This window comes from Canis lupus, chromosome 2 (genome assembly GCF_011100685.1).
Source record: "Canis lupus familiaris isolate Mischka breed German Shepherd chromosome 2, alternate assembly UU_Cfam_GSD_1.0, whole genome shotgun sequence".
Lineage (NCBI taxonomy): Eukaryota > Metazoa > Chordata > Mammalia > Carnivora > Canidae > Canis > Canis lupus.
The window spans coordinates 53,161,374-53,188,500 of record NC_049223.1 but is presented as its reverse complement, the minus strand read 5'-3'; the positions used below and the strand labels follow the sequence as shown (position 1 = coordinate 53,188,500).

General features: G+C 41.7%; 1 long non-coding RNA gene across 4 annotated transcripts; it reads right to left on the bottom strand.

The window, feature by feature from the left end:
• Positions 1 to 13,789: 13,789 nt before the first annotated feature.
• On the bottom strand, positions 13,790 to 18,561 carry LOC111092510. Of its 4 annotated transcripts, none has more exons than XR_005355643.1 (3): positions 18,359 to 18,561; positions 17,972 to 18,080; positions 13,790 to 14,551 (listed from the first exon to the last, which is right to left on the bottom strand). It is a non-coding gene; the product is annotated as an uncharacterized LOC111092510 (long non-coding RNA). The 4 variants fall into 4 exon arrangements; XR_005355642.1 differs by having other exon boundaries at positions 18,366 to 18,559; XR_005355641.1 differs by lacking the exon at positions 18,359 to 18,561 and adding an exon at positions 18,154 to 18,352.
• Positions 18,562 to 27,127: the final 8,566 nt, after the last annotated feature.

Here is a 27,127-nt window from a genome sequence, read left to right as displayed (position 1 = left end):
AGGAGAATTGTTTAGATGGAATGACTATTAATACTGGTAGGATAGATGGAAATATTTAGAGAATGGGGCATCAGGTTTAATTATTTAGGACATGAGGATAAGGCCCTGTGTGAACCATGGGATTGGTTGCTGATGTGCAGAGCAAGAGAGAGTGATGGAGTCCAGAAGGCTTAGGAACTGTGAAATCAGGAGTTTGGTGACCCAAAGTCCTAGAGGTTGAGGTGCATTCATCCTTACTGGGTATCATTGGAGAGCCCCTGGAAGTGAAGGGGGGATGACATCAAGGAAAAGTAGAGGTGGCAAAGCTAACTGCCATGAGTTTCAAAGGGAGAGGGGGTTTCATTGAAGGCTGGAAGGATCAGTGATAGCTTGGGAAGAAGCTTTTACATTCTATTTGTTTTCATAGTATCTCCTGGAGATAGGGCTAAAGGGACTTGGTGTTAACATTCCATAATGTGATTCATGGTGATGAGGACCTTTATTTCCAACAAAATTGCATAGGGCTTGGTGGAAAGAATTAGGAGGTAGGTCAACTTTGGGGGCTTAATTGGGCAGAGACCCAGAGCAATATGGGGAGAAGGTTTGGCAATGGCCTTGGATTTCAGATGGTGACAGGTAAGGGGGAATGCATAATTTCAACCTGGCTGCAGGCTCTGAGACATTCAGAACACTGTCACAAAGTGATAAAACACAGGTATGGCATTTTGGAATGGGATTTGGTGATGAAATTTTTCAGTGATACAATGCAGGTAATGGAGTGCCATTGTTGCAATCAATCTGTTTCTCTTGCTTCACATACCAGTCTGTGTTAATCTGGGTGGGATACCCTTGAAAATAAGTGCTATTTTGGGAATGTTTAGGGTATCATATTCTCCTCTCCATCCAAAAGGACATAGAGCATTCCAGGAAGAGGGATCATCAGTAGTGAAAGCCTGGAAATATAAAACTGTGTGGGAGTTTGGGCAGTGACAAGACACCGGGCTCAGAGATTGAAGATATGAAGACTGAAACTGAGGGATATAGCCAGTTCTGGAAGGACCTTGAATGCCACACAGAGGAACTGGTTTTATTCTGGAGAATAAAAGAGGAGAGACATGAGCAGCAGTTCTATGGTTTAGAGATGTAGAGAAATGGGGACAGTGTAGAGGTGGGACAGTCAAGAATACTCAGAGCTGTCAAGAGGCCACTTGGTGCTCTTGGCCACTTGGTGATGAAGAATACATGGTACCGGCTTTTGAGGTGATTTTAAGCTAGTCAGATGGAACAAAGCGCATCTACAACTAGTTACAAGGTAGTATGTGATAATGTGGAAAGAGAGATTTAAAATACCATCCTGACCAGTGAAGGGGATCGGGAGATTCTTCATAAAAGAAGTGGCCTATAGTCTACACATGATGGGGAGGCAAGGTTTTGATTTGTGGTAATGAGGGAGGAAAGAAGATATTTTTGGGCCAAAGTGTAGAGTGTTTTTGAGGGAAGAAAGAGTGGCCCACTTAGTTTGTAGCAGGAATTCTTTACTATTATTTTGTGCCATGGATCTGTGTGACAGTCTGGTGAAGCCTATGGCCTTCTTAGTATAATATTTTATATGCATAAATTAAAATAATAAGATTGCCAAGAAAAGCAGTTGTACCAAAATAAAGTCATCAATAAGGTAAATACATTTGTGGTCTAGTTATGTACACATTTTACTAGAAATATAATAAATAGCATGGTCTAGCAGCAATCTAATAATGACTGTAATTTCATGTTGATGAGCTTAAGTGATATTTTGGGATATTTTTAAAAACTGTAATGTGATATGAGAATACCTGAGATCTCAATTGTTGACGAAATTACTGGTGCTGTTAATAAATACCGTGGTTTGGTGCCTACAGTTGTAGTTGAAGAAAGCACAAAGTTTGAGTGATTATTGAAAATAAAGATGAATCTTTATCTGAACTTGTATGGGGAATAAAGAGTGAATTTCAAGCCCAATGCTGACCAACATCACTGTAGACTCACACCACCCAGGGAAGAAAAGATGAAGTAGAATGCTACAAAGGTCTGTTTTCTCTCTGCCTCCAGGAGTTTTTTTGGTGGAAGGTGTGTCCAAAGGGCCCTGTCTTCAGCAGTGAGATTTTCCTCTGTGCCTGGGGCTCAGAATGGATGGCTGTCTTTTGGTTTTGGGGATACAAGTTCATGCACTCTATAAATTTTATCCATAGATACCTGGGGAATCATGGTCCCCGGTGGGGTTCAGCGATGTAATATACTACAATGCTGCTCTAAATTGTGAGTTCTTCTAGGAACTTTAAGATAGTATTTGATTTATAAGATCAAGGTTTATTCAATACCTCATTCAAGGACCGCACTTACTGAGTATAACCATGAGCACTCACGATGTTTTCAGGCCACTGATATGTTTTACCCTCTGTTGCCTAAGAAGACCTCTTGACAGTATTTACAGAATGAGGAGTGTGTTCTTCACAAGTTTGTGGAAGGGCATCAAGTGCAAGGTGGAGAACAGTGGTCTGAGTACCCTACACAGTCAATGGCACAGTGTGCTGTTTGTCTTCCAAACCTGGGGGAGGAGGTGGAGAACAGGAGAGACACTGCTTGTTGTCCTGGAATGAGGGGCTAGTCCTTGACCTTTTTGTGTGGGGCTGCTTCACTATTTGTTAGTTGGAAAAATGTTAGTAAAACACAGACGGAGCAGTTAGATGGAGAGATGGAAGGACAAAATAAGCAGAAGGAAAAAGTGAGCTGGGCATTGGAAAGGCTTTTTTGGTGGAAGGTGTGTCCAAAGGGCCCTGTCTTCAGCAATGAGATTTTCCTCTGTGCCTGGGGCTCAGTGTGGATGGCTGTCTTTTGGTTTTGTAATATGACAAAATCTGCAGATATGGCTGCTTACTTTAGAGACAAATAAGGGCCCCTTTGTTTGCAGCAAAGTGGGAACAAAAGGGCTTTACGTACATACGTGGCTCTAGTCATAGCCTGACCACACAGAACGGGAAACCCTGGACGCTGGGAGCTCCTGGAGGCAGAGAGAAAACAGAACTTTGTAGCCTTCTACTTCATCTTTTCTTCGTGGGCCGTGTGAGTCTACAGCAATGTTGGTCAGCATTGTGCTTGAAATTCACCCTTTATTCACTTTATGACTGTTGTTCCTTGTACCTCCTGGCCCCTGGGGAACACCTGGCATGGCTTTGAGTTCAAAGTCCTCAGGGCATCCCAGCTAGGCTGCTTCATGGTTGTCATCCCCCATAGATGCCCATGCTCACAAAAAATGTGAACTGTACCAGTCACTGCACAAAGGACTGATTCTCTCTGCAAAGGCAGAGCGGAAACATCTGATGTTGTAGTCAGCCATCTGGCTACCTTTGGGGACAGAACATGCATATTAATTTAATCTTTTGTTTATTACCTAGTTCACTCTCAAACATGGAGGTGGTGTTAATTGCAGTGTTTGTTAAGCAGCCTCCCCGCTGCAGTCCATCCTTTCAATCCCAATCGTTGGGCAATTACTTCTACTAATATACTTCTAATCCAGTGTACCAACAGGCAAAGTGGACTGCCTGCGCCTGTTTCTCTTGGATGGTGATCAGTCAGTCAGCTTTTCTGGCTCTTTAGAGGTAAAGAAGGACTATATTATTAAAAGGTTTAATTTTCTAGAGTGAAGAAATTCAAAAGGAGTTTCTTGGGGGGGAAATGGAGTGCATTGATGGAATAGTACCATCTGAAACTCATTTACATAAAAGGTATAAAAGATTTGGGTAGGTCAGATTTTCACTGGACTTATAGCCAAAATAAAGTCCTAGGACAGATAGTTTGGCCTGTCTTAAATGGGTTCTAGTCATTACTTTGCAAAATCAGTACACTCAAAGACCACATAGCCCATAAATATCCTTTTTCTGCCTGCCAAGGGTATGAACAAGCCAGACCTACAATCTAGTCTTGACAGGGGCACCTGTGTTATCCTGACTTCTCCTTTTTTCTTCTCCTCATGATACGTGAACTACAAGTAACTACCAACTACAAAGAAAAATAGTGTCTGATTCTATGAAGCTGAAAGTCAAGTAGAGAGATACTGGCTGGTTAACCAGATCGCCGTATATGCTAAATTCGTCTCTGTTTCCTCTTTCAACTAGGACAGGAAGATGTCTCTGCAAATGTGAGGTAGAAAGACTTTTTCATCTCAGAAAGTGACTTGGAAGAGGGTACAGAGATAGGAATAGAAAACAAATATAAAGAAGCCAAAGAGGAATTTAGGATAAAACCTTGATATATGATATTCTTTAATGATTTTTCTTTGACATTTCAATGATGTGGGGTAAAGAAATCTCTGTATGGAATATTTGTAATTCCTGATCCTAATCTTTCAGGGTATGGAGTTGAACAAGAGTAGAAAAAGCTTATGACCGAGAGGGGGAAGGGAAAAGAAGATGGGAAAACTTAGGGATTTTTAGAACTCTTTAAGAAACATAATGTTTGAATCTCTCCCAAAACCAACATTCTGAAAAATAATCAGAGCGTTATGCTTAGCATCTTTTGCAAAGAAAATATACTATATGTACAAAATCATCTTCTATTTTATTTGTTTGTAATGTCGCCCACATAGGCAGCGGGGCCGCCATTTGTCTTTCCATGGGTCTGCAGTCGGTGCAAATTTCTAGGTGTCAGCAATAAAACACTGCTTTTCTTATCCTTACTCTCAGTGTCAAGCAGGCTACACTGAGATATACTTCAAGTAGCTTCCAAGGAAACCAGGCTGGCAAAAAGTTAACCTGGTGACTTAACATTGTTTCACATTCTGAATTTTACTCAATTCTGAAAATTGAGTAAAAGACCCCATAAGGCAGGTAACATATAAACATGGATTCAGTCTCTACAACTGGGCTTGCTGGAGATGACTTTTCGAATAAAGACGTTGATCGATTATTTAGCAATTTTTGGCAATTTTACATTTTGTTCCTAAATCCTCTAACATTGTGACTTGCCAATAATTTTTTATCAGATTAGTTCAGAAATTAAAACCATTTACTTACTTTTTTTTTTTGCCAAGTAGAAAATCTGAAGCATGTAGCTAATCTAATAAATGCTTGTTGCATAAATGCCAAGCTCAGCACTGAAATCTTGTGACTTTCTCCTGATTCTGGGTATGTTTATAAGCACACTATATATTTTTAATGTAATTACCTTTCTCACTAAGTGCGTTCACATATATTCCTCATAGCATTATTATTTTTTTAGAGTAGGATATTGGGATTCATAAGGTTTCAGTGACTTACACGTTTATTTTTTGTCTATCATTTCATCGTAAAAAATTTCAAGTCATTTCTAATGTTCTTCTTTCCCTTCTGAAGATCCAAATTTCCATCAGTTTGAAGAACTTCCTTCTGAAGAATTTTGTGGTTTTGGATGCATTATTAGTGTTGAGCTATCTTAGCAACATCCTAGACATTGTGAATTCGGAGGATTGAGGGTATTTAAGCTCAAAAGAACTTTGAGAGAAGTAGTGGACAGGAAATTATACAACTCTGTATATAACATTTTATGGTACAGGGCTACTTTGGTCAATTCTCTGTTCCTTTTGTCTGAAAATATCTTCATTTTACTTTCACTTTTGAAGGACGTTCTCACTGAGTCTAAAATTCTGGACTTATAATTATTTTTTTTCATAACTTTAAATGTGGTGTTCTTCTGTTTTCTGGTTTGTTTCTGATGAGAAGCCATCTATCATTTGAATCATTCTTTCCCTATAAGTAAGCTTTTTCTAGATTTTTTTTCTTAATATTTGTGCTTTTAGCAATTTAACTGTGATGTGTTCAGTCATGGTTTTATATTTGTAGTCATTCTGCTTGGGGTTCATCAAGCTTCTTGAACTTGTAAATTTATGTCTTTCACTGAATTTGTGGACTTTTTGGCTCTTAATTTTTTCAAATATATTTTCTGTTCATTTTCTCTTTCCTGTCCTCTAGAACTCTGGTTCCATGTACATGTGATAACTGTTACTTTGCTATTTTCCCATGGGTCCTCATTCATTTTTTTCCTCTTCTTTCTTTGCTTTTACATTAGAGAATTTCTGTTGATCTATTTCTAAGTTCATTGATTCTTTCCTCTCTGTTACCTCCAACCTGTTATCAAGGTGAATATATTTTTTTAAACCAGTGAAATTGGGTAAAATTTTTTTTTACCTAGTGGAAATTTTTTTTTTTCATTAGCCAGTGAAATTTTTCCCTCAGATGTTTTATTTTTCAGGTTTAGAATTTTTATCTGGACATTTAAAAAAAAAGTTTCTGGTTATCTGTTGACCTGCCTATCTCTTAAAGCACACTTTTCTTTCTGTTAATGACCATAGTTAAAGTAGATTCTTTAACACATCTGGGCCATCTCATGGTTGGTTTCTTGGGACTGTCTCTTCTCTTGAGAATGGGTGGCATTTTCTCTGTGTGGAGTATATCACTTATTCTGCTATTGTTTTTCTTTTTGATTTGTTCTATTATAGATGAAAATATGAATATGAAAATGAACTTTTTAAAAATTATTTTTTAGAAGATTTTATTTATTTATTAGAGGATGAACAGGGGTGGGGAATAGCAGAGGGAGAAGAAGAAGCAGGCTCCCCACTGAGCAGGGAGCCTGACTCCAAGCTTGATCCCAGGACCATGAGATCATGACCTGAGCTGAAGGCAGATGCTCAACCAACTGAGCCACCCATGAAGCCCTGAAAGTTTAATCATGGTCTCTTCAGGACCTCTCAAAAGATGGTGATTAGTGTAGTTGAAGTAGAAGTTCCAGTTTGAATGCATCTTTTCATATTTGGGCTGACGTATTATGTAGGAAATTCCTGAAATTTATGTTTTGACTTTGTACCTAGTAATTGATACAGGTCTCTGCTCCTTTGAAAAAAGCTAAATCAGATTCTTTTTTGTTTTATTCTTATGATGATATCCAGACTTATTTATTCAAAGCATAAATAGTACTCTGCTTGAAAGTTCTGTGGGTTAAACTGGTTATTATAGTGTTATTCTTTAAGGGTGGAAATGACTTCTTTCTTCTTCCAATAATTATGTGCCCTACACATAGTAGGTGTTTAGTCAGGACATGTTTAACTTGTATCTAGTAGGATGGAAAAACCCTAAATAGTGTTCTTTGGCAATATATTATTTTCATTTGAGAGTTTATTGAATTCATTTCCCTTAATTTTAAGTTTTTAGTTTTAGGATAATTAAATATTGATAGACATGTTATGACAAGTAATATTGCTCCTTTATTTAATGGTCTTTTTTATTTAGGGTAAAGATGAAAGACTTAAAAAAATATTCTCAGGCACTTTCCCAGTAAGGGAGGAAAAATCCCTAAAACTTTACATAAACTAATAAAATCTTTCTAATTTAGAATGCCATTTGAAATGGAAACTATTAAACTTAGGTAAGGATATTGGGATATAATATTCAGGCCATCAATGTCTACCAAGTTGAATTGTGTGGTTTCAGATGCATTATTAGTGTTGAGCTATCTTAGGGACATCTTGGACATTGGTGAAGTTGGATGATGAGGGTTCTTAAGCTTAAAAGAACTGTGAGAGAAGTGGTGAGCAGGAAGTTAGACAACTCAGTGTGTGAAAGCTCTTTTTCTTTTTGGATTTTAGCCTACTAAATTGAATATTTTGGGGGCAAATATTTGCTTTGTAATCTGCATAAAAGAGTTTATACTTTTCATTGCTGTGACTGTCATTTTCACATTAATAAAGCAAAGAGCAATATTGCATTTCCCCCCTATTCAACTAGATGTTCTCCCTTCTGTCTAAATAAGGCTATGATTGGATATTGACAGAATCTGATGGTTTGCGTTTGCATTGTGGTGCTGTGGAAAGCTCAGGGCTGCCCAATTACATTTTCAGTCTAAACGAGGCACTGCCACTCTCCCCTCTCTTTTCCCTTATTCCCACTCACTACTTTATAGTTACTTAGGTACAAGGAGTTGCTAGCTTTTTGAAAACAAATACTGCACTTTCCTCATCTTATCCCAATGCCCGGCTTGGGAACTGGTACAGAGTAATGATTATTATGTAAATAAATCACCATAGTTGTAAAAGAATTAACAGTTGATATTTTCATTGTCATTGACCAAATGAGTGGACTGATGTAAAAAGTAATGATGTGTGGCCTCTTCCTTAACAAGATTGGGTAGCTCACTGCGGGGGAGTCTTACCCGGGATCCAGGATTGGGAGCCTCATGCCAGGCACCATCAACCTAAGTATTGTGCTTCTCAGGCTGCCGTTAGTCTGTGAGAGTGGTCAAATCCTTCACAGATGCTGACAAACATAAGCTAACACGTATTACTTTTGAGACTTGGATTACTCAGTGTCATTCTATGCATAAATTAAATTCTCCAAATGTTTGCATGATTGAGAGGAAGAAATGAAAACTCTCCTGGTGTTAATGAAGTATGACAAAGAAAGATGTGTATGAATAATTGTCAGTCTGCCTATCTGTTGTTTGGTCTGCCTAGAGTAGCAAATCTGATTGTGATTTGGCTAAATTGAATCGAAGACTGTTTGAGCCTTTTAGCTCTGTGTGTGGAATGTCAGCAGGGGTGAATTTTTCAGAATTTTTCATGAGAAAAAAACCACATCATACTCAGCATTCTAGGACAAAAGGAGCACAATTATCAAGTAAGAATTAGTGCTATCTTTATAATCTGCCAACATCTTTAAGCAACACTATAGCAAATGTGTGAAGTAGGTCTAAAATTATTGACATTGACACCAAAGAAATTGTGAAGTAGGCATTAATAATCTTTAAATAACATCAGGAGATTTGTAGAGAGGGCAGAAAGTTGTTTCCTTAGCTCTGCCTCTTTGGCCATGAGCCCTCTCCTGATTGACCTGCTTTTGAAGCAGTGGTTCTTTACTGAGGTGGTGAGGGCAGCTGCTTCACAATCCTTGAAAACTAATGTCCACTGTGAAAATGGAGTTGTCATACACAAGAATGTGTTGATCCTTATTTCTAATAGAGATATAAAGGGCTTAAGAGAAGGAATTAGGCATGGGGATGGTAAGTGAAGCACGCCCCCAAGATAAGACCATCTTAGAAGGATAGAGGCAGAGAAAAGATGATGATCAGAATTATAGGATTGTGGAATTTTAGAGCTAGGAAATACCTGAGATTTGGGTTGGTATAAGTATGGACAGTAGAGTTGCTAAACTTCCAAAATTTTCTGGTAGTGGGAATCAATTAGATAGGTAGAATTTTACTCTCAAGAATATGTGAGTCTGAATCCCTATCCTTTGGAATCCCTATCATTTGGAACAGTGTTCTAGAGGATTTGTGCTATACTTTAGTGGTTCTACTACTTTGGATGATTCATAAAGTAAAAAAAAAAAAAAAATCCTATTACATCTTTATTATAGGACCAACTTGTCCCTAATTCTTCAGTGACATTTGGATTTCAGAGCAAGTTAATTGATGCTGACATCTTGTTTTAGGCAATGAAAAACAATACCAAAGCAAGAGTGAACATGGAACAATGAATAGGAGCAGTAAGCCCATGGTCTTTTTTTTTTTTTTTTTTTTTTAGCCCATGGTCTTAAAAAATGATTTTCAGGAAGGCTCCAGGAAGTTATATAACTGTCCACCTCTACTAGTCCATACAGAAGAAACTATGATGAGCCACATTTCTGAAGCACTCATCTGTATGTTCTATTTTAAACCTCCCTCTTCTCATCTTTTGTACTTGTTCTTCTTCCCCACCATTCATTTCCCAGATCTCATTAGAAATGACAATATCAAGTTGAAGTCGAATGTCTATCTTTTCCCTTTTTATCTATTTTCAGATATTACCTTACCCTAAGACCCAAGTGGTTACTTGGAATACAGAATTTTGCATTCGAGTGCTGGGTATGATACCCAGCATGTAGCAGGCAGCTCTAAATAGCTGTGACGTCATTATAAAATCCATTGGTTTGACTTCTTGTTGGGTGACTAACTCCTAAGAATGGATTGCCTTTTGATGTATGGACTTTAAGTTTTCTATGACTTTTGTGAATGGTTTTTCGAAGATATATATATATATTTTTAATTTGGTCTGTTTCCATGTGGTATGCTATCAGAGTACCAAGAGTTCAAGGCTTGAGTTTCGTATTGGGAGTTGTCATTAACCTGCATATGTCTGAGGAAACCTTTCTCCCTGAGAATATTCTTCAGTTCTTTGCACTTAAGTGCGTCAATTGAGGAAGATGGTGGCATGAATAAAAGATAGACATGGACAGGTGACTTGTAATGAGAAACTTAGGTAAGTGTGCCTCCCCCGGCCACCCCACCTTTGCCCAGTGCTTCCCACCAGGAGGTGTGTCCTGTTACAGATGAAGCTGAATTGCGTTTCTCTGCTTGACCTAAACACTGGTGCTGTGCCTCATACTCTGCCCAAGCATACTATTTAGCAGCAAGAAAACCTAGCCCTTCTCTGAAAGTCAAGTGCAATTCTCCAGTGTGTCAAATGGCAGTAATTACAGGCTCTCCTGGAGGAATCAGAAAGTCTTTATCTGGATATGGGGGTTGGACCTGGCCTCAGGCACAGTGAAAACCCAGACACTTAGAGCCAGGAGGGACCATGAAGGGCTAGGGTTGTGACATGTGTGTGGGGATTTGACCTTGGCTATTGTCTGTTTGGACTTATTTAACATTGGCATAGAAAAAACACTCAATTTCTTCCCACCTTGGTCTCATTTTTTTTTTTTTTTTACACGTATATTTCTCTCTTCCTTAAGAAGAATACTCCTTCAGGTCTAATTTAAGCAACACCAAATGCCCTGAGCATAATTCTTTATTCTAAAGCAAAGCTCTTCAATGGAAGAATGGCTCATTTAACTTCTGAATACTCTTTTGTACCTGTATTTGCTAAACTTATCTAATTACTATGAAGGCTTTCAGTATGAATCCTTCTTGGGCAGATGAAAGGCTTGTAGAAACAGCCAAAGCTGGCTTGACTTTTTTTTGCTTCTTTTATTTAAACAGGATAACCTTCCAATCTGTGGAGCTGAAATTCATGATACGGCATTAGCTTTTCTGAATAGAGCAGGGTGTAGGGATTGGTGCTTAAAAAAAATTTTTTTTTTCAAATGCCAACTAACCACTATGCAGCTGGACCAGGAAGCTTCTGGTAGTGTAATGGTCTTGAGGAGAAATGTGGTCACTGATCAGTAAAACCCCAATGTGGGGAAAATAACAGGAGGCCACTTGTAATATTGGGAATGCTCTTTTCAGCTTCTTTCTCATGTCTTCTAAGCCTGTGTGTTTGTGTGTGGCAGGTCTCTATTTTGTCACATGAAAGTTCAGTAGAGTAACTGTTCTCACTAATTGCTAATGGGCCAAATTGCTGGTGCTCACAAGGAGAGATTCTGAAGACAGATAATTAAGTTTCTAAGTAGTTGAAAGTGTCAGGAGAGAAAAATGACATCTTCACCTCACCAGGTTCATTTTTTTTAAACTGTATTAGTTGGGCTTGTTCTTTTTAGTCCCATTCATGTCAATGAGAAAAATCTAGAGAAACTGGAAAGAAAATTTCCCTTGACTCAAGACTTTCTTTGCCCTTGACTTAGTTCTTAGATAAAAAGGGTACAGAGAGGCTCTGGGGGGAACCACCCGTACTGGAATCCCTAAGACTTTTTCTCTCTAGGCCTGCTGTAGCCTCTGCTGAGCAGTTTTTTCATAATAAGTGGTGCTTTCTTAGGCCACTTCTTTTATGCAGTGGAAGTAGTGATTAGGGGATATATGTACTCCAGAACAATGAAGGAACACACTAACAATGAAGTCCTCAAAAATTCAGAATAAATAAAATGACTTGGTGGGGGCAGGGTGGTGTGCTATGAGAGTTTTAGATTTAAAGGGAATCCTTCTGTGATTTTTTTTTTTTTAGTAAAATATTGAATCTTTTTTTGAAGCAAATTATCACATCCCAATTTATACTGTATAAATCTGGAGTGCCACATGGAGATTTGACTTTAACTGGAACATGCCTTCATTAAGCTACTTCAAAGCCAATTCCTCTCCTTCCCTGGTTAGAAAGGAGACTCCATGAAAACAAAGTCCTTGATGTTTTGTGGGCTTCGCTGATGCTTGAGAACACATAGTAGGTATCTGCTAAATATCTGTTGAGGTCCATGGGACAAATGAGGAGTCAGACACAGAGCTAATATTCTAAACTGTGATCCAAGAAGCAAGATCTGGAATTTCTTGTTAGTGTTAATATTTGAAAGAGGCGTCTTTGGGTTAAAATGGAAAGAATTTGGTTGGAGATCTTAATGTAAGAGCTGAGTACTAGTTTTGCCTCAATGTAATTTCTCTAGACCAGTGGAATCCTTTCTACATTTATGTAGGCCGCACACAGTATCTACCCAGAGAACTGACCTGTGGCCGGCTACCTGGGGAAGTTGGATCACTCATTCTGGTTGGCTTCCTTTTTCTGTGCCAGGACATGGTTGTAAATTCATGCACAGGTCATGAACTGTCAGCGTGTAGGTTTATAGCACTTCTTGTTCTGTGCCATGACATGACCTTTCCTTGAGAAAGTTTAAATGGGAACTGATATGGGGTGGGGGTGGGTGGAGCACCATTAAATGGAAACATGGTCCCGCTGTATCTCTTGCTTACAGTGAAGCTGGGGATGCAGGCCCCTATAACATGACTTCCTTGTTCATATTTTATTCGGGGAAAACCAGAGCCACATGTTTGAGTGGCACTTTCTAAGCTCCTGTTTCCAAATTCAAACTGAGCTGACACGTGGTATACATGATTTCAACTCAGGAGCAGATTTCACTTAATCCACAGGGCATCTGAGTTACATGAGTACAAAATGAGAAACAGACGTGACTGCAGGTGCTTTCTGCCTGCTCTTGTATAACTAACTCAAAGGTGTCTTTGATTTCAATAAGAAATTTGGCAGGGAGCTTGTCCATAAAGCAGGTAATCGCATTGGTTTTTGGTAAAAGGGCTTCTCTCTCCTCCCACCTCACTCACCACACACATTCAAATGCACATAAAATTTCCATTAGAAAGAACAGAATGACTGTTAAAAATAAAATTTAAAGGCCAACCTCAGTAACCTGTAAATTTTCCATTTTCCCTGTAAATGGCCATTGGTTTTCTTGCCCTGGATAGCCTGATTTTAAATGGGTAATAATTACTCAATAGTCTGGAATGGTTCCAAATCTATTGTGTAAATAATATGGCTTTTAAATATATTAATGAATAAATATTTAACCAAAAAACCAAAGCAACTTCAAAGAAGTCAGTCAACTCCAACGGGGACATAGCACATTTTTAAAAATTGCCTAAATAAGAATTTGTTCAATAGACCATAAACATTCATGGCTCGACAAAGAGTGTGCTACCTTTGTGCTTGGAAATGTTTCTAGCAAAATCCTCATTTCCTGGACCAAAGTTCTGTGTGGTTGATATGAAGCTCTGTCCTATTGTTGCTTCATGGGCTGTGACCTTGGGAAAGACTCTTCTTGTGTTATCGAGCTTTAGCATTTAGAAGGTGCTCAGTAAATGTTTGATGATGATAATGATGCAGAAGTCTCAGTTTGGGGTCTGGGTGAGCTGAATATCATTCCCAATAGTGTGGCCTATTTTGGCCATCTGTTGGAAGCAGAGAAAGTCCGTTTCACCTTTTTAGCCTAGGCTTGTTGACCTTGGGCAAGACACATTGTGTTTTTGGCCTTCGGTTTCCTCATCTGCAAAACGAGGAGATGGTCTGTTTGACCTTCCAAGTCCCCCCTGGTTATAATTAAGGGTATGATTCTGTGGGAAGTTTGGGTTTTACTGTGTGCATTAAGAATTTTATACAGAGAAGTCCACAACAACTTAGATTTTTTCCATAGCCTAAAGCCAATACACTTATTATAGACACTCTTCTGACTTAGATACCCTGAATCAACTTTGTCTAAGTTTGGTTTCACCAGTTGTGCACTGCACAACTCCAGGGGGCACCATTCACATAGACTATGAAGTGAATGGTACCCCCCCCCCCCCAAGTTATGCAACGTTGCTGCTCTGCCTTAAATATACAATATATTTTCTTTCTGGCTAGCGAACAGATTCATGTTGTTAGATTTTTTTTTTTTTTTTGACGCCTATGTTTGTTGGAACGCTGCCAACTTCTTCTTTCAGACTCCTTTTCCAAGAAGACTTTCTGCCTAATTCTCTTCGCAAGGCTTGATTAGAATGAAACTAACATCTAGTTTAAAAGGTGATCATTCTCAGTCAGATGAGTTCTCCTCAGAAAAGATCCAGGATTGGGGCACTAATTTTCTGCCTCCTTTCTGGCATTGTACATGTAGAGTAGGATGGTATCAGATGGCAATAGGTTTTTGGCAGCTTGGGAGCTAGGTAGCTTTTATATTTTGTATGTTTTCACTATAAAAAGGAGTCAGGAATAGATTGTTGTTTCTGGAAACTCTGCCCAGTGATTGGGCTAATGGGATTTTTCTATCTTGCATTGTGAAGAGAGTTTGATCTTGAACCGGGGCTGATCCCATTCCTGAGAGGGCTTCGGCTTGGTGGCCTGGGGAAGATACAAGTGGAATAATAGCTGATTGCCACTCTGCTATGACACTCAGAAGAGGAAAAGATCACTGGGATTTGCTCAAGCTGGTCCTCTCCCCTGTGGGGAGCAGACCTGGGCTCTTTAAAAAAACATTATTGCTTAAAAATAACAAGTAGGACCTGAAGTGCTTTTCAGCTAATGGGTAAAAACTAGCTCTTTCTTACTGAAGGCAAATTAATATTTAAAGTCTGGATTCTGGGCTTTGAAATGTTCTAACTTACTGGAGTTTTTACCACCTGCTACTCATGAGCATTCTTTTTTGCCAACTGTATTCCCCTCTAGAATGTGCTTTACTTGGCTGGCAGCTCTTGCAGCTCTAGACACATAGCTCTAGGATGTGCAGTGTGCAGGAGACAGTTACTTCCCCCTGCCTGTCCAGACCATTTACCTCAAATGATGAGATTATGTGGCATTGAAAGTTAAACCTGGTTTACCAGCCAGCTGTATACACAGCTTCTGAGAGATGAGCAGGCCAGTGCCTGGTGGTCAGCATCATCATAGCAATACATGTTCCAAACGTGGAGGCACAATTCTGAGTAGTTAATCTCTCCTGAGATTTACATGTTGCCCTTGACTAATGTATCAGTAATAATCATGGAATTTTACTCCCAGCAGGGATACCTTTTACTGAGACCCGGCTTGGTAGGGGCCACTTTGGATACATTATCACTAATCCCTCCCCAGATATGAGAGGTTGTGATATTATTATCCTTATTTTATAGGAGAAGATATTGAATCTGAGAGACGGAAAGGCGTTTGATCAAGCCGAGGTCAGGCTTCAAGGCCAAGGGGAAAGCCTGGCTCCATCCTCCAAGCCATGTTGCAAAACCGTCCCTCGTCTTGGTGGAAATGCAAGCTTTCCTGCCACCTTCTCCTGTGTGACCTTTTCTTCTTGGCCCAGCCCCATTCTCTAGTCTCAGGCCATTTTGTGGGTCTGCTGTTGGCCTCTTCCAATTGCCCTGAGGATTTCTCCTCCTTTCCACAAGATTCCTTTCTGTGGTCACTTTCTGGCTATGCAATTTTGAGAAAGTTACTTAATTCTCTGGCCTGAAGTTTCCTCCTCTATAGAATGTATACAGAATTGTATATATTAGGTTATAGGTTTTTTCAAGGCTTAAATGTGATCATGTCTGGGACACCTTTAGCACAGCGCTTGACACATAGTAGGGTCCCAACAAGGGGCCTTGTATACAAATTGTAGGCACTCAGATCTTGTGGAACTGGTGCCACATGCATTCCAACACCTGCCACTTAGCGTTCCCCCCACTGTACTACCGTCCCTTTGCATTGCTCATGCACTAATTCAGATTCTCATGATGTAGTGCTTCCACCTATTGCAGCTGGTCCTCAGTTTTCTGCTCACATCCGTTTTTTCCTTTTACAGTCTATCCCACACACTTCTGAAAAAATTAATTTTTACCAAAGCAAAGCTCTAATCACATCACTTGTCTGCTCTGAAACCTTTGATGACACCCAACTGCCCATTAACTTAGACAAACATCATGTGGAAATATCCTCACTGAAATGTCCAGATGTGTCTCTTCTTACTGCCTAAATGGACCCTCACTGGATGAAAGTTTATCCTAGAGCTATGATCACATCTTCCCTGCCATCTCTTCTTTCCACGGAAGCTACCACACCCACAGCCCTTGCTGAGCAACACATATGAGCACAGCTGGTTGGCTCAGAGTCAGGCGCCTGATCCAAAGGCTGCCAATTCATGAGCTGTGTAGTGATCTATAATGTCTGACCCAGCGCTAAAAGATGGACTGGTCCAGTTAGATTTTGTCTTGGGAATATCAAATACAGCCTAGGAAGAATTGTTCAGTGAACAGAAGGAACTGAAGCCAAAAAATCATGAGCAAGACCGATGGGAATATGCAAAACCAAAGCCATGTAAATATAGATGAAATAAAGGAGAAGCAGAAATGATAAACATGACTTAGCACATGTTCACCATGACTTAGCACATGTTCACCCTCAATAAATATTTGATGAAGGAATGAATAAAAATGCCATTTGGAACAGGAGAGGAAGTAGATACATGGTGTGTCTTAGTAGTGTTAATGACAGACTCAAAGGAAGACCCCACCCCTAACGGGAGCTCTTAAGGGCCACGTTGGATCCAAAGCCCTCCTTCAGCTTTGGCCTCTGTGAGACTCAGGCCCTACTATGGCTTAGGTTTTTGGATTTCACAGGCATTGTACTTTGTCACTCCATATGTGTCCCCACAAAAATTCCCTGACTTGAACTGGCCTGAGTTGATTGCTGTTTCTAATAAATCAAAGGGCAGGATGGAAGCACCACTAGAGTGGGAAAAGCATAGCTCTATTGCTGTTTTTTAGTGTCAGTCAGTGAGTATTTATTGAGTGCCCGTGTTGAGTCTGGCATTTTTCAGGAGTGCAGGATATGGTGGTGACCAAGAAAATCTGCTCTAGGTGTTTACGTTTTGTAAGGGTGATAGGCAATAAGCATGCAGACAAAAGAGTGAAATAGTTTCAGCCACAGCTAAGTGCTGTGAAGAACAGGGGAATGTCAGGGAGGGCAACTATGGGGCCGCTCTAGCCATTGATTGGCTTTCTGAGCTGAGACCTTAAGGGATGAGGGAGTGATAGCCATGTAAAGATCTGTGGGGAGAGCAGTCTGAGCAGAAGGAATTACAGAGCAGAGCCAGAGCCAGGAATGTGAACAGTCTGTTCAGGGAGTAAAGATGGCCAGTTTGACTCGATTGAGTGAGAAAGGAGTGGAGGGAACAGGAGGTGGGGACGGCTTGGCGGGGTTAGACTGCATAGGGCCTTGAAAGCAGGGGGAGGGCTTTAGGCTTCATTTTCAGGGGAAAGGGGTATGAGATGATGTGTTTGTGCATTAGAAAGATGATTCTGATGACTATGTAGTGTATCTACTGGAAAGGGCAAGAATACGAGGAAGGAGGGCAGTTCAGAACTATTAAAATTAAATAGGCAGGAGTTGACCGTAGCATCAGTGAGGGCTGAAATAGCAGACATTGTGGAAAAGAGTTGAATTAGTGCTTTTATTTTTGGAGCTTGAGCTAGTACCTACATTGAGGATGAATGCTGACTTAGATAGGGGGTAAATGAGAAATGGAGCACTAAGGGATCTTGGCCGGGTTTTGGACCTGAGCAACTCTGGGGTGGCGGTACGATACATTGAGATAGAGGAAGTGTCAAGCAGGGAGGTAGGATGGGGGAGGTTTGTGGGAGACAAGCAGCAGCGTGGTGGAGAGTGGAGAGCTCTGGGCTGCGAGTAACATGCAGTGGCATTTAAACTTGTAAGACTGGGTGAGCTTTCTCGAGAGAGAGAATGTGGGATAAAGAGAAGAGGAGGCCCACAGATAGAGTGGCGGGCATTCTGACTCACCTCAGGCTGGTCACTTCGTGGCTTTGGGTTTTGGTTTCCTCTCACATGAGGGACATGGACTAGAGCTCTGCGCTGCCCCCTCTCACTGTGACATTCTTAGGCTCTTTCACTGAAACAAAGAACAAACACATACATCATCTAAATTTGAACTTAAAATTACGTATTGTTAAAGGCAGACTCACTCAGCCACGGCTTCTCTAGCCAAACAGCATCCCGCAGTAAGGTCAGGCTCACTTGGTTGTGAGAAGCTGATTATTATTATTACGTTCTTTGTTCCAGAAGTGGCATGAAAAAAGCTACTTCTGAAAAGTCACTGGTTGGGTGCCGGAACAGTTATGGTGGGGGAAGGAGCAGAAGTTGCAGTTATAAAGTGGAGACTCTTCCCACCTGTTACCTGGGGTCTCAGTTGCCTAATTATTTTGAATATTATCAGTATTTCATAAAAGGAGTCTGCCCAGCAAGAACAGCTTGTCCTGACTTCAGCACCATTTGTTGATCTGGCTCCTCGGCCAGTGCTGAACAAATGCCAAGGAGCTAGCGGCAGATGAGTTCCAGCTCAAAGGTATCTGTTATGAGGAGGGAAGTTGCTGATAGGGTGCATGCCTCTTGCTTTCTACAGAGAGGGCTCTAGCTCTGCCTTTCTGATCTGCCAGGGGCCCATGGACACGAGCTTCAGTGGGCACAGAGCATAACTCGGGTAGAGGAGTGAGGGTGAGAGGAGCAATTAATCTTGGGACTGGTGCAAAAACTAATGACACCAGGCCCTTACACTCTGTGATTACTCAAGGAGCCCAAAGCACTTCATAAACATGGAATAATTTATTCAAATCTCCCAATTTTTCCTGCAAGACAGCTCAGTGTTGTCCTCCCTTCCTTCTACTTCTGTGACTGGAGGAGCTTGACTTACCTCCAATCCCATTGCAGATCAGTTACCGGGTAAAGCATATGAACATCTCAATGCAAGTGTTGTCAGCCACCTTGCTCACTATTTCCCAGTTTAATAAAAATCGTCCCAGTTACCTAGGAGACTTGGTACAACTTTGTAGATAGGCTAAGAACATTTATGAGCAACAAAAGTGTTCAGCTGTCAGCCCGATTTCCACCCCAGCTGAGACTTACTGGAATCGCTTACATGGCTAAGCCGGAGTCACATGGCAGGTGACTTCCTAGCGTTGTGCTAAAGATGAAAACTGTAAGACATTTTCCTCCCCCCCAGGATCCATATGCCCTCTGTTTCACCATGATGTAGCCCACTGATCCTCTTACCAAAAAAAAAAAAAAAAAAAAAAAAAAAAAAATCTGGGATGCACTCCTGACCAGTTAAGTAAGTCAGACTCCTTGGGGATGGGATTTGGTCCCACATCACCTTTTGAAGTTTCCCAGTTGACTCTCCTGAGCCTCCAGGGCTGACAACTATGGCTGGAGAAGGATGGACATGGACTCTCCACTTGCTTGCTGCAAGCACGCCAAGCAACTTCTCTGAACTTCGTTTTCCTCATAAATGGAAGATAGGAATACTTACCTTGTAGGGTTGTTGGCAAGATCAAGTGCAATTATATAAAACGAAGTACCTTATGGTGGGTACATGGGGTTTACTCCAAAAAAGTGCACTCCCTGCTCTCCTTTACCTCGGTTGTTGTGGAAGCAGCTTCTATGCACAGTGTAACCAGAATGGGTTCTTCTTTTTTTTTTTAATTGAGTTATAATTGACATTATGCTAGTTCCAGAGCTACAGCATAATGGTTCGATATCTGTGCGTATTATGAAATGATCACCCCAACAAGTGTAGTTAAACATCTTTCTATAATAGATACCATTGTCACATTAAAAAACACAAGTTCTTTGTGTTCTAGTGTGTTCACTGGAATCTCCAGCTTTGGTTTGCTTGAAATTAGTCTGTAAAGCCAAATGGGTAGGAAGCCAGGAAGCCTTAGGGATAGCTTTTGTAAGGGGCAGGTTCTTTTGTTTCTCACTGGTTCTAAACTGTCCATTTCATGAGGCAGAAACCAGGAGAGAGGACGTGCTCTCCACCAGATGGGCAGGCCAGGAGGGCGCCTGCGTTCCTAGAAGGCTCGCTGACCAGGGTGTTCTGGGGTGAGCAAAGGGGAGATGATGGCTCTCGTTCTCTGAGGCTGGCTCTTAGCAGAAACAGAACTCTGGCCAGCGGGTGGTATAATCCTACTCCAGCCTTGGCCTTTCCCCTGCTTCATTGAATCCCCTGCCCCTTAGGGGTCCTGGTGCCGCTGCCTCTCCTTTCCTGGTTAGAAGAGAGCTGCCCAGACTCCCAGTGCCTGAGGAGCTCAGCTGTCTCGACTTGATAACACAGCTCTGCTGGCTGGAAATAAAGCAGAGCCAGTGAGATAGCCTTTCCAGAAAGCCAACTGCCTTCCATTCAAAGGCAATTTTGGCCTTTTAGGCTTCCTCTAGGGGGAAAAGGGAAACGTTGCTGTCCGGTGCAGATGAACAGGCTGCACCAGGCTCCAGGCCCTGGTTAGCCACATCTGGGATGAACGGCCAGCGTGGGCCCTGCCCAGCTCTCTTGATCAGGCTGGGGGCCCAGGAGAGGCTACACCTCCATGCCCCTCTCCTCACAGAGGGGAGCAACATGCAGAGAAATGGGAAGCCTGCCTTGGGTTGTATTAGTGGAGGTCACTTTGTTCCATGGGTGATCCTAACACAGTTCCCTCCTACGCCTGCTATGGTGTGTGTGTGTGTTGTGGGGGGGGGGGGGGGGCAAGTGGATTTCGTCTTGGACAGGAGTCATGGCACTGTCACCATTTGACTTGGAGCTCCTAGAGCTCTGCCTGGGTTCCAGGATCATGCCTCAAGCAGCAGGGCATGGCTGTAGCCAAGCTCTTCAAGATGTACCTCCTGTCATCTGTCCAGTGCAGTGCTGAGACACTTCCCAACCATCCATCCATCCATCCATCCATCCATCCATCCATCCATCCACCCACCCACCCATCCACTCACCCCTCCCTTCCTCCAGCGTAGTTCTGGACGTCTGCTGTAGGCCTGGCGCTGCCAAAGGTCCATGGATGAGAAGATAGCACTGCTGTCAAAGATCTCAGGGTTACTGAGAAAGACTAACAATTGAGAAGGCAGATATTGGTTGCTTAGTGGACTACCATCTGGTGAGATAAGAATGATCACAGTTAGGAACAGGATATGTTATGATCCTGAATTTTACAGCAGGAGCCCTGAGTCAGGGTCGTGGGAGAGGCCCCTTAGGATTTTCCTGAGGTTCATCAATGCCCTGGGACAACGGACTCACTCAAGGGACCAGCTGCTTTGAGAGGGACCCGGTGGGGATCTGGGGGGTTGGGGCTTGTGTCAGTTCCTGGGTGGAGGACTACGGTTGTCCACTTATCCTCCCAGGAAAGAGCTGGGGGAGCGAGAGCAGAGGGTTGCTCTTTTGTGTCTCATTACCCGGGCTGTCCTCCTAGGGGAAAAAGCCAGGAGACTCACCCATGCCATTTTACTATTTTGGAAGGAGAGAGACAACAAGTGCAGGGATGATGGCGGAGGCTGCTTTCAGGGTTATATTTAGAGGTTGACTCCTACAGTCAAATGGAATCCTAAGCAGCTTTTCAGGTGGGTGGAGCAGTTGCTTGGCTGGGCAATCTTTCTTTGGATACTGGGAACAGGACCTAAACCTTGGTCAAGGAGGATCTTTAGTTTGTCAGCAGGAGGAAATGTAAGAAGGTATACTTTCTGAGCTTAAATAAGCCCCCAGCCTCCACTCCAGCTGGAGCAGATTAAAATTTGTGGCCCCTTGGCATTTCCTGAGGAAATAGAATATTTTTCTTTCTCCCCAAAATGACAGGTCTCTTGTTCTGTCAGGAGGCATTAAGATTTGAGAATAAAGAAAGATGGACCTAAAATTCATTTTGATTGAAACCAAACTTGGTCTGGTGCCTGTTCACAATGACCTTAGATAATTTTGCCTCATTACTCAGTGTGTTATGTTTGCATGTGGGGGAGGGGAGGGTCCTGGAAAAAAATTACTTAAGATATGACTAAGATATGGTCACTTGTCATTGGAGTTTGGGCTAGTGGTTCCACTTCTCTTGAGTATAGAAATATGGATGGGGATGGGCGGGAGATGAGAGGCAAGGAAAGACGAGAGCCTGCGTTCCACTTTCCTCTTATAAGGGGGCTCCAGAATGACCAAACATCCCTTTTCCCTCCTGTTATATGGGCCCTGGTTTCTCTTTGGTTTAAAGACTCTTGGCTCACACTGTCCCATTGCCCATACCCTCGTGAACATCTTCACTGATCAGAAGCAAGCAGAAAAATTAATTAATGTTGTTCATGTTGTGGCTTCTCCTCTTGTCCTTGGCAGAGGGGAATGCTTCCTTAGAACCGCCATCTTATTTGGTGAACAGCCTTAGCCGGGGTCTGTGCAGCCCAACACTCCTTCCTTAAAATCATCTTGTGAGAGTTTCTAGTTGTCATACCCTAAGCACAATGTTACTGTTAACCTGAGTTCCCAGTGTATTCTCCATTCTATTATATGGAAGTTGGACAACTGACATCAAGAAACAAAGATGACGCAAAAGCCAAATGTTTCTGGCACATGGCTGGTCACAAACACCTTGCCTCTCTCCAGGTTGCTAGTTCCTGTCTCCTGTCCCACCAGTTTCTCAGAATTCATCTACTTTTTCTCAACAGCTAGTGCTGCCAGCACCCTTTCTTCCACATTGAATTATTTATTCTTTCAACAAGCATTTAAGCCACCACTTCCTATGTATCAGGGATACGAAGATGGAAGAGGATCTGGCTCTGTTTTCAAGAAGCCTCTAGTCTGGTGGGAATACACACATGCATATGCACTCGTGGTCTATCTTACAGGGGCTGGTGTGGGTGGTGGCACAGGTGTATACAACCTGGTGGTAACACGGAGTGAAGTGAGTATGAGTTGCCGGGAACGTGGAAACCAGGGAAGCTACCCAGGGGAAATTACCCTGAGGATTAGGGAATACCGAGGGCTTTTCTAGGAAGATAAGAGAGAACAGAAGGAACGAAAGAGGATGGTAAATTCTGGGACTGGTGAGTAGCTACATGTGGTGGAGCCTAGGTGCCATGGGGGAGATGGCACATGGGGTTTGGCCTCCAGAGCTCCTGGGCTTGCTTAGGAAGCTGAGGAATTTCAGATTTCGATATTATCTCTTGACAGTTGTACATAGACTGATAGGAGAATAGTTGACATCCTCCTACTACTCTGCAGTGGATGCTGTAAAATGCCCCCTAATCCTAGGCACCTGCTCCCCACCCCCCAGTCCCAACAAGCTATTGGGTGTATTGCCTCCTCATGTTTCAGAATGGAGTTCTTCCCAGAAAAGTAGCTAAAGAGGGCTGCTTGTGTAAGACCCTGAGGGTGCGTAAAAGCTAGCTTCAGCCTGGGACAACCTAGGAGGGGCATCCTAGCCTCACGGGCATCCACTGACACTTTTGTTGTGACCACATCACAGCTTAGCTCCTCCTTTTGCCCAGTGTCACTTTTTTTCCTCCCTCCCTGTTGGCATCCAAAGAGCCCCACTCAGTGAGCCACCTGCTGACGTATCCCCGTTTCAGAGCCTGGTTGCAGGGATCTCAGCCTGCGACACTCTTCCTTCACCCATCTGGAGACGTGGTGGCCTATCCCTCTTCTCTTGGGTCACCCTCCAGGCCTTCAAGGCAGAACAGTGGTTGGGACTTTGGCACACCATGTTTTGCAAAGTTTCCGATTCTTACTGTACCCCCAAATCTTTCTCTAGGCACTTAAGAATTTTTGTTTTTATTTTTTTAAATTCAAGTATAATTAACAGACAGTGTTGTACTAGTTTCAGGTGTACAATATAGTGATTCAACAATTCTGTACCTCATTACTCAGTACTTCTCAAGGTAAATCTACTCTTAATCCCCCCTAAATCTGTTGTACCTATTATCCCTCTCCAGAACCTTTTGAAGACTCCTCCAGTGTATGGCGAGAACATACTTAGGCTCTTCCCACATGAAAAGGGGAACCTTTGCTGCAGTGACCAGTTGAACCTATGGTTTTGTGGGATTCTCACTGGGAAATTGTGACCTGGTTTATTTGCTTAGCATCTGTCTTGACTCTTAACCGATTCAGAGGGAATCTCTCACTTAATATTTACAAAAGGCCATACAACTTAGAATTAAAAAAATAGGCAATAAATGCATGTAACACAAAGTTCATAAAGGTTTAAAAAATTGGAGTAATAAATGCATATATCAAAATATTCAAAAGTGTACAAAATGATATGTCAGTATGCTACTTTTTTCCATCTCTAACCCTTTCGATACTTCCCTTTCCGCTCATCTTTACCCTGCACCCCACTGAGACAACCACTGAGAGTCGTTTTTTTTTTTAAGAAATACTTTTTTTAATAAATTTATTTTTATTGGTGTTCAATTTGCCAACATATAGAATTACACCCAGTGTTCAGTAGTTTCTGTGCACTTCGCAAAGGTAAGAGATCTCTTCCATCCTCTTAGGTGAATTGATCTCCATTGACAAGGCCTTAATATATAAAGGCTGGGAACCAGGTGTGTTGTATAATTGAACTATTCTATATCTCAGGCTGTAGCTAATTTATAGATTTTTAGTGTTGGAGGGGTCATTAACAGATGCTTAGTTTGAGAAACCTTTCCTAATTTCCCTCAGGAAATGTTTAACCACTTGGAGATGCCACACTTTTGTATTTACATCTCAAGACATACTTTCCTTTTAAATGTTAACCATACCTTTTATCTTTCGATTATAAAATTGTATCACTTCACACCAGGAAATGCAGATAACCCATACCTACACAACACCATTGAGAGATAAACGCCTTTACCTTGCTATACATACATACATACTTCTAGAACTTTCTGTGTGTCTACGTACATTTATATACATATTCTTTTAGAAAATAATGTCATACTCTGATAACCGTTTTCAACTTACTCTACTATATATTGTGAATATCTTTCTGTTTCAATTAACCAACATTTATATTGAATAGAGCAACCTGGCTGTTGTTATAAATAGATCTGATCATGTGATGGATGTGCACAGTAGAAGTTTATTTCTTGCTCTTGTACCAGACCTGAACATGAATAGGCCACAAGGGCAGCTTTCCTTTTTAAGTGGGCATTTAGGGACTCAGGCTGTCTAACTGTGTCCTTGCCATTCAACACATGACTTCTGGGGTTTGATGATCTTGCCATTTTAACCAGCCAGACGGAGGAAAGGGTCTGCAGGATCTCACAGGTGCATCAAGGCAAGTGGTGCACAACTTTTCCATCCACTTTCCTACACTAATTAGGATTCAGGCACATGGCTTTACTTAACAGTAGAGGAGGTTGGGAAGTCTATCTGGCTGTGTAGCCAGGAATAAGAGGAAGAATTTGGATGAAAACTTGACAGCCTCTGTCGCATAGTTATTAATATAGATGATCTATGGTCTCATCCCTACAATACTCTGCACAACAATTGCTGCTGCTCTGTAGGTCTTTGCTGAGGGAATGAATGAAGACTACTAGTTGTGTTGTTCAGGCTTAATGAGATTCTAGTATTTTTGTTAAGGAGTATGCAAGAAACACCTCTCAGATCACGAAGGCAATGTGGAGTAGAAACCTGCCACCCGAGAAGGAAAAACCTTAAGGGAAAGGCAGGTATTTATCTTGGACTGGGAATAGAGGTGAAGAGAATAGAAACTTTCTGGAAGTGAAGAAGCATCCTGACTAGAAATAGTTGGATTTGCATTGTTAGGACACCTGTATGATTTTTTTTTTTTTTTTTGCAAAGCTGGATAAAGCATATCTCTATAACCTTAATGGATCTGAACTGTAATCCTTCAAGTTTTCGTGGTCTATATATTCATACCTGCTTACCTTTGCAGAAGTTTTTTGTTGCTGTTCCCAAGAAGATGGATCTGCAGATGCATTGTTGAGGGCTTGCTCTGAGAAGTAGGGAAGGCTTGCAGCCTAGAAAAATGCCACAAGCCCCCAGGGGACCAGCAGTGGAGCTCTGGGGTGTACCCAGAGAGCAAGTGATTAGGACAGCTGGTATCCTGGTATTGCTGGTAGCAGGATCAGAGCTTTTATTGATAAAAATAAATGTCAATTTTCCCATGTATTAGGCAATCTTGATAGTGATCCTATCAAGGTGGGGACAGAGGCCTATGCCAATTCTCCACATGCCCTCTGCCCAGGAGAGCCTGAAAGGTTCATACTGTTCTGTTCCCCTTCTGCTAACCTAAGGACAGTGACTGGTGCCAAGACAGCTGGCAAAGGCAGCTGAAGCTGGGCTCGGAATTCCCTCCTCACTCCAAGCCTGGGTTTACTGTAGTGTCAGGAGCCAGTGAGTTCAGTGCATGATCTCCCATTCTGCATTGACCACCCGTGCCTTTCACTTTTACTCTGGGACCTCCAGTAGGGAATGGTTGATTTCTCACTGTGTAATCGGATCTCCCCACAAATATACCTAACTCTTAGAAATCACCTAGATTTGGGGCTAGGTTTCCTCTTCCCTGTAAAAGAATAGAAGAACTCCTCTCATAGATTTTCATTACCAGTGACTGTCCTATTACAAGACCAAGAGCATAATTGCTATGTTCCATTGTTGGCTTGGTCAGGGAGTGGACTGAGGACTTCTGGGCATTCCAAAACCTTTGTTTGTAAGATTGGTCACAACCATCTGGGACATACAGAGCCCTGGGGGAATAGAGCAAAAATACTGCTTAGCCCCCTCCCCCAGTATATCTTCAGGAGCTGGTGGCTAGCCAGCAAATATCTAGAGGCAGGTATATATCCTTTAAGACTTATGAATCCACCTTCTTGCCTCCTGTGAAGGGAGAGGGGATGATTGAGCCAGGTAATTTCATTATTGGATTGAAGTTCTGGTCATTTAATATTTTACAACTTACAAGAAGTCAGCTTAATGTGTTGAAGGCTACTTGCTTTTTCAGTGGAATTTTTAAATGGTGCAGCAGTTACTTTAGCTGCAGTCAAAGCTTGGAGTGAGTCAGGTAAAGAGTATATATAGTTTCCTTCCAGTATTCCAAGTGGCACATGTAGTTATTAAGATTTAAAGCATTTTGGCCTTCAGATCATAAAATTCCTAGAGCTAGGGGGAGGGGGTGGGGATGAAGGGACAAAAGAAAG